The sequence below is a fragment of the Lissotriton vulgaris genome, chromosome 9 (genome assembly GCF_964263255.1).
Source record: "Lissotriton vulgaris chromosome 9, aLisVul1.2, whole genome shotgun sequence".
NCBI classification, from domain to species: Eukaryota; Metazoa; Chordata; class Amphibia; order Caudata; family Salamandridae; genus Lissotriton; species Lissotriton vulgaris.
In genome coordinates this window covers 292,056,315-292,069,989 of record NC_141697.1, presented here as the reverse complement: position 1 = coordinate 292,069,989, position 13,675 = coordinate 292,056,315, and the positions used below count along the sequence as shown (strand labels likewise).

At 44.8% G+C, this 13,675-nt stretch overlaps 1 non-coding gene across 1 annotated transcript; it reads left to right on the top strand.

Moving 5' to 3' along the window:
• The first annotated feature begins 1,121 nt into the window (after positions 1 to 1,121).
• On the top strand, positions 1,122 to 1,228 carry LOC147690031 (U6 spliceosomal RNA). Its single transcript, XR_015300257.1, has one exon. It is a non-coding gene; the product is annotated as a U6 spliceosomal RNA (small nuclear RNA).
• Positions 1,229 to 13,675: the final 12,447 nt, after the last annotated feature.

Here is a 13,675-nt window from a genome sequence, read left to right as displayed (position 1 = left end):
CACGAGCTGTGTGCGGAGAACTAAGGCACGCGGGCACACGCCTGGTTTCTTCTTTGGAGCCGTGTTTAACGCAGGATTTTGAGACAGTGGCGGTCCTCCTGGCCTGCCATCTTTTGCACCGGGGCTTCGGGGTCCCCATGTCTTGGACGGGTCGGGCGACCGGTTTGGTGTAGGTGTCGCCGATCGTGTCCCTTCGGGCTGTCTTTCCCCCGGGGTCCGACTGGGTGGGGGCGGTTCGACTGGGTCGGATCTAGCCTTCGTTGCCTGGTCTCGCCCTGACCCCGGTGGTGTTTCGGCGCCTGGGGCCTCGACTCGGTCTGCCTCCGGTGCCTCTGTTCACGGAGGGGGACTCGGCCCTCCTGCCCGGATTCTGGTGTCTCCGCCCGGGTCCTTGTGGTGCCCGGTCTTTTGCGTGGCCTTTCGGTCTGATGTGCGCGTTTCCCCCGTGCCCTCTTATATCGCGGGTCCTCGGCTGGATTCGCTTGGGCTGGGCCGGGGTGCTCCTGGGTGCTCGCCTCGGCAGCGCGTGGACTTATTTTGGAACATTGCGGAGATGAATAACTAAGGAGCTATAGCTCAAAGGTGAGTCTTGTACCTTTGGTGCAGACAGCCCTCACGGGCCAGGGTTCGATTCCTGCCTATGCTGTTGAGGTATCCCGAGGTGGAAATTTTTACCTGGCACCCGCGCGTGGTTACCACGCAAGTCGGGGTGCGTTCCGGTTTTTAGTTCCCGGCGGGGTCCACCGCCCCGGGTACCCTCTCCTTTGGCGAGCTGGCGGTTCGAGCCTCCTGGCCGATCCCGGATCTTCCCGTACCGTGGTTGGGTCCCCCGCTCTCGGCGTCGGTGTTGGGCCGGCTCTTGTCGGCGGGCCCGCCTCCTTCTGCAGGCCCGGTCCTGTGCCCGGCACTGGGCGTCCTTCTCGCGTTGGCGCGGCCGGCTTGGTGCTGTCCCCGCCTCCGTGGTCCCCTTGCGGGTCTTGGTTTTCCGGTCTGAGGATCCCTGTGGGCCCGGTGGGCGGCCTTGCGGGCCTTCCACAGTCCGGTGTTCGACGGGCTGGTTTCCCTTGGCTCCGGGGTTGTTTCTCCATCGCCCACGGACGCTCTGCCGGTCTCCCCCTTGGGTGCTCGCTTCGGCAGCACATGTACTAATATTGGAACGATACAGAGAAGATTTGCTGGGCCCCTGCGCCAGGGTGACACGCAAATTCGTGAAGTGTTCCATATAAGTTCTCTCTCTCGTTCTACGAGCTCTTCAGGGTCCGCCCTTTGTGCCCCTGGCCTCGGTGGCTTTGCGGTTCCTCACCTTTTAGGTGGTTTTATGCCTGGTGGCAGTGGTGTCTGCTGGGCGGTGGGGCATGCGGGGGTCGTGCCTCCGCTCCCCTCCCTTCTTGCGGGTGTTGCCGGACCGTTTGTTCCTCCGGCATGTCCCCCTTTTTCCTTCCCGGGGTTCCTTCCCTGGTGTCCCGGGCTCGGGGGGTGTCTTCACCGCCTTTTCCCTGCCGACAAGGTTCCTCTCTTGTCCGTGCTGGTTGTCCGGTGAGCGTTTTTTTGGTTTCTCTTAGCCGCACGTCTTCCCTTTCCCGGTGGGTCGGCCTGTTGGTGTCTTTTGGGTCCGGTTCGTTCGGGCCGCGGACACTCTCTTCCCAGCTTGGTTCGCTGGCTTACACGGGCTGTCCCCCTTTCCTGGGCTTCGCACCGGCGGGGGTCCAGGGTCGGTCCGCGGGGTGTGGCTCTGTTCCCTGGGCCCCCTTCATGGGTGTCTCCTCTGCGGAGTTTTATCGGGCTTCGGCGTGGTCGTCCCCCGCCTTGTTCGTGGGTCTCTAGCGGTCCCGGGGGGACTTCGCTGGGGCCGTTCTGAGTGCTGGAGCTGCGACTCCTGGTTGGCCTTCTTTTCCTGGAGGTCTTGATTTCAGGTTTCCTGTGATCCCTGTTTTCTTTTCATTTATTCTACATCAACCTTGTGTTGGTTTCTCTGCATCACCGTGTGGTGTTGTTCTTATGGTGGTCAATGAAGCCTTGTTGGCTTGGGTATTTGCTCACTATGTAAATCATGTGGCGAGGAAGACTAACGAGGAGGTAATGCCCCGGTTACTTACCGGTAATCTTCATTACTCCGAGTATAGTCTTCCTCGCCACATGAGTTCCCTCCCCCCCTCCCTGTCTGGCTATCGGCTTCATTGTTTGCTTGGTAGATCAGGCTGTTGGTTGGGCCGGTCCGCCTCTTATAGAGGTCAGGTGGGACTGGTCGGCCATGTTGGGAGGGGGTGGGAGGTGTTTTCTTTTTGCTTTGGAGGGTTCTGTTGTGGAGCTAAAGCTCACTATGTAAATCATGTGGCGAGGAAGACTATACTCGGAGTAATGAAGATTACCGGTAAGTAACCGGGGCATTATCCCCCATAAGTCTAAGAAAGGTTGTAGTAGAATGGGGGAATCCAGCTACACAAGGTTGATTATTTTTTGATTACTTGAGTTTTAGGTTTGATAGCTGTATGAGGTGAAAACCCCATATTCAGAAGTATAGCCAATATTGAGCCATAGATCTGCTGTGGTCATTAAGATGTGTAGAGCTACAACATCCAGATCTACATTCCCAGCAATCTAAGTATCTTGAGCTAATGCCCTAACAGCATCTTTATATGAGGCAGAGATTTGTGGATGGGGCATCTTAAAGTTCTGTTCAGGAGAGAGACAAACTTCCTTAAGTCTCTGTTCAATTTGCCAAAAAGCACCCCAAACCTGCAAATTTCCCTAGACTTAGGCCTCAAATTGATATGATCCATAGCTGTATCAAGACCACTAATCATATGAGTGAGACTGTGGACAACCGCAGAGCTGATTTCTTATAGGAATGGTGTTTTTGAGGTCATTAAACTCAGAAAAGTCAATAGTATAGCATGGCGAGTCATACCTTAACAAGTTAAACGAGAATCATTTGTAACATTGTGGTACATGTATTAATTTATAAGTACACACAATAATACATTGAGACCATTTTGTATTAATGCCATTGCAATTTTGGATGTCCATCCCAGTTATGTTGCAATTCAGGGTCTAACTCAACGTTGAGTGGTAACTGAACATTTCCCTACTTCTAGTGGAAATAGAAATTTCAGAGGATAATTCACTATTATATCACCATAGGAGTAGAATGTTGGAAGAATGTACCTAGTATAATGTATTACTCACCCAACCTTCCTTGGAACCATAGATCCTTGATGCCCAAGGTAAACCTAATTCCACTCAAAAATTAGATCTTGCAAGGCCAATTTATAAAATTATACACGGAGACCTCAAGTTATCTCTTGCTAAGGGTTGAAAAGCACATGAATTCTTTTCATGCTGTTAGATGCATTACAGTAGTGTATTATACTCAAACCTAACATAGTATAACTGAAAGTATGCCATCTCCTTAAAAATAGTTTCCCAATGTAATGTAATTATATATTTAAGACTGCCCGATCTCAAATATTCCCCAATCCAAAACATGTTTCAAAAGGTTTTATTTAAATTGTTGTCCTTTTAAGTTTATGTTTGTCAGCATGTTTCACTGCATGACCTTTTGATACAAATTGTTTAAAATATACATAGATTGAACTTGTACTTCTCCCACGGAAGTCTTTATGTTCACTTTGTGCTATTGGCTTATTGGTGCATCATTCATTCTCCAAAGAATTATTTGCATTGCAGTACACGAGAGACAATATTTCGCCTCAAAAGTACTGTGAATCATTACACATTCAATTATTTATCTCATACATGCATTTCATACAGAAAATACAAAAAGCAAATATGTTTTATTTTGTTTTCTCTTCAATGCAGCAGGCTTTTTGTAACATTTTAGTTTGCTAAAAATGCAAGCAAGCTAGCCTTACTTGCTTTTCTGGTGCTTGGTATGTTTTACTTTTCCTCTTGATGTTCACTCTCACTCTCATTGTTTCATAAAGCAGGTACACCCTTTGCTTCACTTGTAACTATCAGCAATACTATGAATGTGCTTGTCTGGGAGTCAATTGTTGGCCACAGAATCTGAAACAAGTCAGAAGTCCGATATCTGTTTTTATGAAATAGCCTCTCTTTTGATAGAATATTAAGGATTTGCTAGAAAATAAAGTCCCACCCAGAGGCCATTCAGCTTAACGCAATCCTCCCCTGATTGGTCTGATCACCACTTCATCACCTTCTTCATCAAGGTACCAGTTAAAATATACTCAGTACAACCAACAACACCCAAAGTATCGAAGAGAAACCTAAAAAGCCCCCTCACAGACTTATCCTCATCCCCAAATGCCAGCCTCCTGCTTCCCCTGGAAGACTTTACGGAGGTTCCAGCGTTGACACAGCACTACTTTAACTACATGACCACGATCCTAGATACTACAGTTCCTCTACAACTGAAGAGGCTTTCTAAAAAGACTCTAAACCTTGGTATGACGGTAGACTCAACCAGGAGAGATGAGCCTTAAGACTAGTTGAATAGAGATGGAGGTAATCACCATCCATCGACCACCTTAAACTGCTCAGATCCTTCAGAAACTCGTACTATAGAAAGATCAGACTCTTATAAGCAAACCTTTTGAATAATCAGCTAGATCAAGCCAAATAACGTCCCAAGAAGCTCTTTGAACTAGTTAAAAGTCAATCTCATGGCACAGCTCACCCTCCCCAAGATGGTCAATGTTCCCCTCCCAGCTGCGAAGAATTAACTTCCTTCTTCACGAGAAAGACGGAACTCCTGAAAACAGATCTACTTAAGGCCTCAATAATTCAGATCGACACACAGAAGATCACCCCAATAACTCCAGGCACCTGCACAACCAAGCTCGCCCTGAAAAACAACGGCTCCTGAGGCTCCTTTACAGCAAAGAAACAATCCTAAAAGTGCTAACGTCCTTGAACCCCTTCAACCACTTCTCTGACCCCCTCCCTGCTAACTACCTCAAAGATCTTATACCAATGCTAGTACCACTTTGGACAAAGATCATCAACCCCTCCTTAGCCCAAGGGGTTATTCCGGATATTCTCAAATAGGGACAAGTTTCCCCCATCCTGAAAAAAACTACAACAGACCCCACAGACCTAAATAACTACAGACCAATTTCCAACATCCTAACTCTGGCAAAACTACTTGAAAAATGTGCTTTCAGCCAGCTAGACCACCACATCACCAACTTCTACCTGCTCAATAAATTTCAATTTGGATTCCGTGCAGGGCATAGTACGGAGTCAGCCATGACCCACATTGTAGATGACCAGGGCCGGACTGGGAACCAAAACCGGCCCTGGCAGAGTGCTCGTGCGGCCCCCCCACACCCCCGGGGTGCCGCCGAGCTCTTTGCCAGGGCCGCCTTTTGGCCGATTTTCTTACAGGGCCGATTTTGCATAGCTGCAAAAACGGCGTTGTAACAAAATCGGCCCCCAGGGGCACAAAACCAGCCCCCACCCGTGCAGCGCACTGGGGGATTGCCCGGTGCCCGCTACGGCCAGTCCTAGCCTGTAGATGACGCTTTAAAAATACTTGATCAGAACGAAGCCCGCCAACTTATCCTGCTTGACTTATCGTCAGCTTTCGACACCGTCAAACATGAAAATCTTCTTGACCTCCTCCAACACAGAATGGGCTTATTAGGATCAGTTATAAACTGGCTTACCTCTTTCCTCAGCAATAGATCCCAAAGGTTCAAGGTCAACCAATCCCTGTCCAAGACCGTCCCAGTCACATTAAGAGTCCAGCAGGGCTCCTCCCTGTCACCTACACTGTTCAACTTATTCATGGAACCTCTTACCAAAATCCTCAATTCATCTAATATCCACTTTCACATGTACGCTGACGACACACAACTTTATTTAAAGATAAACTCACCGGACGACATCAAGGCTCTCAACTCAACTCTACAAAAAACTCAATCTTGGTTAACTGATAACCACCTCAAAGTAAACTCCATCAAAACCGAATTCGTACTAAGTATGGGCGGAAAATCCGTTTCGCTCGCGGATTTTGCGGATTTTCGGTAAATTCGCAATCCGCGAGATTTGCGAATCTCCCGCAAAATCCGCAAATCCGCGAGCAGCGGATTTTATGGCTTGCTCGCACTGTTCGTGTGAGTTCGCGGCTTCCCAGTACAACTTCGCGCCCCGCGAATAAGCACTAAATTGCAGAAATTTGATCTTAGCAAAACTGAAACTACTTACCAGGTTCAAAAGTTCAGGCTCATCATTAGTAGCCATTTCCTGTAGTGCTTCCTGAGGGGCCCCTCCAGAGTTCAGTTGCCTACTTGCAACTATTATGTGACCCTGCTCTGAACCTCAGAATAGTTACACATATGCCACAAAGGTCCTGAATTACAGCTAAGGGAGACAAGCAGGAGCCAGGCTGGAAGTTCAAATCCATTAATCAGCCCCTAATTCATTATTGTCAGTTGGGGCAGGGCAGGTGTTGTAACTAATTTTGCAACAATGAAAGCACTTAGCAAGTGCAAAAGATCACTAATCAGGAAGCACTAAGGAAGCAGGTGCCAGCTAAAAAAATATTCTGTGACACATTAATCAGCCCCAAATTAATTCAGGTCACTTGAGGCAGGGAAGGTGTACTTTGCTTTGCCACAATAATGTACACTGACTGGACAACCAGAGGGTGCTGTGATGAAACAGAGGGTGGCATGGGTGGGCCAGAGGGTGGCATGAGTAGTCAGAGAGTGGCAGTGGTGACAGAGAGTGGCAGTGATGAAGAAGAGTGTCCCAAACAGGCTGGACACGTAGAAACAACAAGTTCGCAAAACTTGCGACCCGACAGGTAAGTTCGCTTTTGCGAAATTGTACAAAACCCCCGCGAACTGGCAGAAACCCGCGCAAACACAAAAAAAAAATCCGCAAATTCGCGAGAATTCGCGGATTTTGCGTATTGCGGGTTCGCAAATCCGCAAAATTCGCGAACGCGAGATTCGCAAAATTCGCCCATGCTTAATTCGTACTAATCACCCCTAACAAAATAGACATCATTCAAGAATGGCTTAAACAACTTTCAGCGCTTAACTGCCAACCTCTTTTAATCAACTCAGCAAAATCACTGGGAGTAACTCTGGGCAGCAACCTAAACATGCAAAAACATATCAGTGCTGCAGTAAAAGGAGCAAACTTTCAGATGCACACCCTGGGAAAACTAAAACCTTTCCTCCAAGCAATTGACTTCAAACTGGCAGTCCAAGCACTTGTACTTCCCAGACTAGACTATGGTAGTGCAACACTTACTGGACTCCCTAGATCATCAACTGCTCCACTTAGAGCATCACTAAACTAGGCGGCCAGACTCATCACGGGTTCCAAAAGACATTGCCACATCTCTTCAGACCTCAAAACGCTCAATTGCTACCCTTCGAAGCAAGGATCCTACTAAAAAATCACCTGCATGACACACAAAGCTCTACACCACAACACCCCGAGTTACCTGGCCCAGAAACTCGAGCTCTCGTGTGGGAACAGATCCTCTAGGAGAGGCAACAATCTCCTTCTGAAGCCTCAAAGATTTGCTAAGAAGAAAACGTATAATCGCGCCTTCTCTGGAAATTGCTCCAAGGATTTGGAATGCACTACCCCCAGAAACCAGACGCAACCCTTCATTTGCCTCCTTCAAAAAATAAGTAAAATCCCTACTCATAGCGAAATTCACGTGAACTTTATCTCGGATTCCTGGAATATTCCAGCTGTAACATATGTCTTTATCTCAAATTTCTTTGTTTCTTTTGTACTATGCTTTGTTTGTCTAACTTCCCCACGTGTGAAGCGCTCTGATACCTGCAAGGTTCTTGTTCGCGCTATACAAAAACTTTAAATAAATAAATAAATAAAAATCAATGATGAGTTTGTGTCTTTCAATGTGGAGTTCCTTTTCGTCAACCTGTGAATCCAATTTGTTGACATTTCAGAGCGGAGTCACATGTGGAAATTTTCAATATTGAGAGCTATTATTCATCCTCTGCATGCTTAGAAGTCAAACAACTTTTATGCTTGCCTGAATAACAAGTTAGTGCGACACCTGCCTACATGCTGCTTGGATTACCCAGAGTTCTAGTCTTCCTCATCACAGTCCTTACAAGTTAAAAGCATGAGCTTTGTCTCGACATGGGTACAGCTTTCACATATACTACTAAAACTAACGAAAGACCATTCCAATATACCTCTCACTATCAGTCATCATAAAAGCGCGTTCATTCCTGGTATCTAAGCAAACATCAGTTAAGTGAAGGCTAGCACTTAGAGTAATGAAGTTTACTCAGAACTAACCCATGCAACACCTCCTTGCCCATCTTCCCAATCCTTACAAAAGTAGAATATACCTATGCCAAGAGTAAAAGAAATTGCAATTAAAAAAAAAATTAAAGCAATATCAATGTTCTATGCAACACCGATTGCTTTTTTATTAGGTTTGATATTTAGTTATTTCACATACCAAGTCTAAACTGATGAACTACAAAAAGATGAAACTACATCCCCAAACACAATATATAACAGAAGATAAAAGTATTAGTAGAGGCTTATGTCACCGATGCACATATGTCCTTAACAGAGTCAACCTGAAAAGCCTCGCATGAGGAGGAAATATCTGTAGTAGAGCGGCCTTTGACTATAAAATCATGTGTCAAACCTGACTTCTGGCAATATAAAGATATAGTTATTCTGATCATCTGCTTAAAGTAGCTGTACATGGGCTAAGACCCACATTGACCAATCTAAAGTGACAAAAATGAAATCTACCCAGGGAAACAAAGAAGTCCTATCCCGGCAAACAGACAAAGCCCTGTGAAGATCAAGAGAATCAACTAATTTCATGTTCCGAAGGAGGGGAAGGAAAATCACCTGGACGACCATATCTTAGCAAAGGTAGAAAGACGAAATTGCCTTAGGGAAAAAAGGGAGGTCAGGTTTTAGTACCATCTTTTCAGGAAAGAACCTAATGAATGGATCATGTGAAAGCAAGGCTCCAATTTCCCCAATCTTAATCAATAGGACATGTCCAGAAAAACTTTAAAGTGAAACAATTCAAGGAAACAGGCTGAAAAGTTTGCAAAGGGCCCTCTGGAAGATGTTAATTACTAATAGGAGGTCCCGAGATTGGATGGGAGAATTTAACACAGACTCTATCAAAAGACACTGTTCAGAAGACAGGAAGCAAAAATATTAAAAGCAAAAATTCTAAGGGGCTTTCTAACATAGAAAGAAACTGTCATTCATTTTTGGGGACCAGCACTTATTTTTCCACATCAGATTTTCCTGAGACAGGAGAGAGAAACACACACAAAGAAGAAAGACGGCAAAACGGTCACAAAGAGAGAAAGAAGGATCCAGTAAGAGTAAGATGAAGGGGTAGTGGGTGACTAGTAGTGAATTAGAAGTCATGAACTGGATTTAAGTTTGTGCAGCCTTGGTATTTGGTGTAGCAACATTTAATTGCACAGGCCGCGGGCTTCTGAGTAGAGAGTTCAGTACTGGTGCTCATTCTTGTACAAATTAAGGACGGGGAAGCCAGATCAAATGTAAACACTCACAACTTTTAGTGGACACCCATCACACAAAACCAAAGAACCCTGTAAGAACTAGAATACACAAACAAGAGTTTAACAAATCTTGAAACGCCAGAAAGACTGGCAACAATGAGAAAAATAAAGTGTTGAAAAGCGACCATCTTGAGCCATTTATGCAGGAGAAAAGCGTTCACTCTTTTAAGTCCAAGGTGAATAGAAATCTCAGGAAGGTTTTTGAACCCAATACATTATCGAGCTACACCCTTGAACCTTCTGCCGTTCTGATAATGGAACCAAAGCGTCCTTAAGACATAGGCCTTGGTTGCGCTTGATCAACCTTTGTCAATGAAAATGTTGAGTGGGAGTAGAAAGTAAAAAGTCTTCTGGAATGTCCTGAAACTTGATGCAATAACCAAATCTGATTATCAGAAGCACCCAGACATCTATCACTGTTCTTTGCTAGGTTCCAAAGACACTCAGAAGCTTTTATCTTACCTTCTTCAACTAGTAATTGCTTTGGAGCTTCATGCAGTAAGGAAGAGATGTCAGGCTAGAGCCAGGACTTGTGAGTGTAGAGGCCTTCCCAGCCACGACTCCCGCCATGAAAAGTCTTTCCAGACTTTTTGATGTTGCTGGACGACCAAAAGCATGACAAAAACCATGACTTCTGCCCCTCGAGGGAGGGTAAATTGAAGCTAACACCATATGATCTTCAACAATCTTTTAGTACAAACCTCACGCTGGGAACGGATGTATGACGTTACAACGCATACTTTTACCACGCATACCATTACAACGCGGTATTTACAACGCATACCGTTACAACGCATAGCGCTTAGAGGTGCTGGATAGTGGTAAGTATAATTTTATATTCCAACTCCAGTCCCCGTGGACACTAGGGAAGGTGTTGGATATAAAATTATACTTATTCCCTATCCTAGAGCGCCCCCCAGCGCAATGCGTTGTAAAGGTATGCGTGGTAATGCCTGCGTTGTAATGGTAGTGCGTGGTAAAAACTTTGTTGTAACAGTTGTATACCGCTGGGAACTAAAGACCTTTGCTTCACTGAACGAAGGATGCTTAAACAGGGCATTTTATGAATTATCCATCCTCCAGGTCCTGAGTAGGATATGTCTTCTTGCCACTACTGCTGATTCTAAAACAGAAGTCGCAGCACAAAGTCCATCAAAAGTATATAACAAAATCAGACCTGCTGGTTCATCATAAAAATGACAGGAGGTAGAGTCTGCCCACTGCAGTAACTCTTAAGACACAGACTGAAAGTATTGAAGAAGGGACCTCACTGTCTATGTAGTATAGACAGACACCCTCCTCGCAAAAATTGGATTCAGTATTTCGTCTGTCTATAGCAGCTTTGATTTTGGTATCTACTGCATCCTCTGTGGTGATAGTTCCATCAGAAGACATACCAGCCAAGAGGAAATCAAATTTCATCACAGCTGGAAATTGATCTTGAAAACCATCCAACGGATACCTTCCAAAAAGAAATTGGGGAAATCGGGGATTTCAGCATCTGCACATTCCCTGAAAAAAATAAAACGTTCTTGCTGCTTTTTATGTAGCCAATGAATATGGTTCTTTTCTTCTGTATTTTAGGCAAAAAATAATTCTGCTCCTTCTGAACAGCAGACACAGAGAAAATACATTGTTGTGTGTGGTATCTGGGCAGTGGGTGGTGATGTCATGTCTGACGTGGCATTGGAATTCTTCCTATGTCACACCAGTGGATTGAATGTTAATGTGATAGAGAGGTTAACAGTTGCCCAGAGAAGCTGTTGGGAGATGGATGGGATCGTCTTCTAGAATAAAGCTACTTCTTTTGAGTACCATATATTGTGAGAAGTTTATTGAACCTCTACCTGGAGTGGATCTCACATTGTGCAAACCTCTAATAATTCAGGCACCTGTTGATATCTCGCCCTGTGTCCTTCCTCTTCCTCAGAGGTAACCATGTAAAATCAGGAGCTGTGGGTCTACAGACTAAAAACAAATGAGTCTATATTATAGATATAGTACATTGGTGTGCCTTGTCGCTAATGAAATGGTAGAGTAGGTTGGTACTTACATTCTTCCATTATTCCCACAGCACAGGAAAAGGCAGAGAAAGGCCACTAAAGCAGACCTATCTGCCTAATTTATACAAGATAATTTATTTAATAAAATACCAAATAAATGACTTACCCTACGGTTTAGATGATTCTTATCAATGTTCTTTTACAGAGAAAAAAATGAAGAAGTAATGATTAGTCTTACCCTTAAGATAGATAGATAGATAGATAGATAGATAGATAGATAGATAGATATATAGATAGATAGATAGATAGATAGATAGATAGATAGATAGATAGATAGATAGATAGATAGATAGATAGATAGATAGATAGATAGATAGATAGATAGATAGATAGATAGATAGATAGATAGATAGATAGATAGATAGATAGATAGATAGATAGATAGGGATTACTGAGAATCAGCCATGTAGGAATGGTTTTAGGCTAGTTTATATGTATAGGGGAAAGTTGTATGCACTCATGTCGAGAAAGAGTTCATGTTGTAAGTACTCAGAACAAGGAAGATGGATTGTTGGACTTGGCCCTTCTGGCAGGTTCACCCCTGAACTTTTTGCCTCTTAGTGTTACATAATTATAATGATTTCTGGTCTTTGCACACTTGCGCACTGTGGCGCAGTGTAAAGTGTGTGCGCTCTCTGAGTGCGTGTGTGAGATTGGCCTGCCCTCCCATAGGAATGCATGGGGAATGTGTGTGTCCGTGGTAGTTTCTGATGTGTGGAGAGTGCAGATGCGATTTTGGTATGTGCGGACTCGTGTGATTAAATGCTGCGCGATGATGTGTGCAGCACTTAGTGCCAGCTGCAGCTTTTAGGCCCTGTTCTGTCCCCAGCTGCCCAGCAAGTAGTGGGCAGCTGCTACGTTTAGGTTCTGGCGCAGTGGCGCAACCTGGACTTTGATGTGAGTTATGTGCTACATGTGATTGCTGCGCTAAATGTGATTTATGTGATATCATGATTCCTGCGCTAATGCTTTGGGTGTTAGGAAATGTACTGTGTGTAGTATGTTTTGCGCACCCTGTGTTCTGACACATCTGAATGTGTTTTTATGCATCATGTGTGAAGTTTCTGGCCTATACCCCTAAATGTATTTTTATGCTTAGGTGGTTGTATTTTTCCTAGTATAGGTTATACTAGTGAGTTCATGGTTCCCTGCGTGATATTGTCCTAAGGTGGTTAGGGTTGCGTAGGTGTGACTTACCGTTTACCAGTGGTTACTGGTTGTGTGCTGCATTTATTATTTGGTGCTACAATTGCTATATTCTAAGTCCTATGTTCTAAAAGTACTATTCCTACCAAGTGCTCGTTCTAAAAGTGCTTATTCCTGACAGTGGTCCATGTGGGTCTGCCCATGTATATAATCCCTTGTAAATATTGCCCGTGCCAGTTGGCACAATGTACATCCTGTTATTATTATTATGATGTGTTCTGATAATACAAAGGCTATTTTTATATAACCTTGTGTGGAGTTCCTTTTGTGGGGGGCCGGGAATGTTGTTGCTGGTGGGTGCATGCCCAAATACTTAACTTACATTGCCCCTGGGATCAGCCTTATTGCTCGTGTCACGTTGCCAAGGGGGTGAGCAGGGGTTATCTTTGGAGTGTAACTTCCTTGCCTTAACTAGAGTGGTGGTTTCTGTCTGGCTTTGGCGCAAGCCTCAGCCAACCAGAATTCCCATTTCTAACATCGATGATGAGGTAAAGATCTAGAAACCAAGAAACATTATAAGAAACAATTAGTTCAGGAAAGACAAACAAGCCAACATCATGGGCAAATTCACCTCTATATAAGGTAGGCCAGCAATACCTCGGTTGTGATTGCTAATGCCTGCTGTTGGTTTCTTAGAGAGGTAAACCGGAATTCTCCGTGCTGTGCTGTCTGAGTACAATGAGCTCAGATTACATGCGGAAATCATTCAACTTATTAAACCAGCAAACAATGTAATGGCTAAATAAATTAAATGAGGTTACCGAGGGCTAGCTATTCATCCAACTGTATGCAGATGTGTGTTACATGTCATCTTTTTTTCCACATAGAGCCTAGGAGGCAGGAACACACAAAGCAAGC